General features: G+C 46.5%; 1 pseudogene; it reads right to left on the minus strand.

Annotated features, from left to right (window-relative positions):
• The window catches only part of LOC140699217 (formin-2-like), a 162,487-nt pseudogene extending 161,234 nt beyond the window's left edge, over positions 1 to 1,253 (minus strand).
• Between the last annotated feature and the right edge of the window lie 6 nt (positions 1,254 to 1,259).

Genomic DNA, 1,259 nt, shown 5'->3' on the forward strand with positions numbered 1-1,259 from the left:
TGGCATATGCATTCACATGCAGATTTGGAAAAAGTCATAGGTTTATTAAAATAAAGTGAAATATATTATTGTTTCTCATGCAATTCATTCATTCTTCCATTTGCATTCATACTGGATTACGTAAAGTGAATTACATTTGGGATAAAGAGGTAACAAACTGATTAAAAAAATCCTTTATGAAATTTCCAAATCAGTTAATTAAACAATTCACAAAAGACTACTTTACATGGACATGGTGATTAAAGCTTGAAGGGAAATGAGGCAGGGAGGTGGGACAGATGCTGATGCATGGGGCTGTCATCATCGTTCTTACTGGGTGATCACTACAAGGGATCCAAGGAGATCTTACTGACAAGCAGGCATTTGATCCAAGACCTGAAGGAAGGAGGGAGACCACCATGTATGTGTCCAGGGAGGATTCAATGCGAGGGAAGAGCTAATGTCAGGACCTGGGGCAGTAATTTCTCAAGAAAGTAAGGGACAAGCCACAGAATGAGAGACTATTTTTAGAAATCATATTTCTGAAAAGAGCCTTTTATCTAGAATACTTAATTTCTAATACATATTTCTCCAAAAGAAGATATACAAATGGCCAACAAGCATATGAAAGAAGCTCAATATCAGGGAAGCGCAATCCAAAACCACAAGGAGATGCCACTTCAGAACCATGAGGCTGACTATCATCAAAAAGACAGACGATGACAGGTGTTGGCTATAATGTAGAGATAAATTGGAACACTCAGAGTCGGCTAGTGGAAATATGTAAAACGGTGCAGCCACTTTGGAAGCAGTCTGGAATTTCTAAAAAGGCCAACAATTGAGTTTCCTTATAACCCAGCCATGACAATCTAAGGTATGCAGCTGTGAGAAATAAAACCTAGATCCCCCAAAAACTGGTTTACAAATGTTCACAGCAAAATTATTCCTAATAGAAAAAAAATACAAATTGTGTGGACACCAGTTCAGGTATCCTGTCTCCATCCTGAGTCGCAGCCCCGCCCCCGGAACACAGGAGCCAATCCGCGCGCTCGCTGCCAGGACAGGCCCCGTCCCAGAGCCCTCCTCGGCCGCGCCCCTCCTTCCGCCTACCGGTCTGCCAGTTGGCAGAAGGCAGTTGGTGTGAGCGGCCGTCGCTTCAGAAGCTCCGCGGCTCCCCCGAGGCGGCAGCTGCTGCGGCGGCGGCGGCGGCGGCGGCGGCGGCGCGGTCCCTCCGGGAGGAGCGGCGTGGGCCAAGCGGCAGCCGCGGAGCGTTAAGCCCA

This window comes from Vicugna pacos, chromosome 11, assembly GCF_048564905.1.
Source record: "Vicugna pacos chromosome 11, VicPac4, whole genome shotgun sequence".
NCBI classification, from domain to species: domain Eukaryota; kingdom Metazoa; phylum Chordata; class Mammalia; order Artiodactyla; family Camelidae; genus Vicugna; species Vicugna pacos.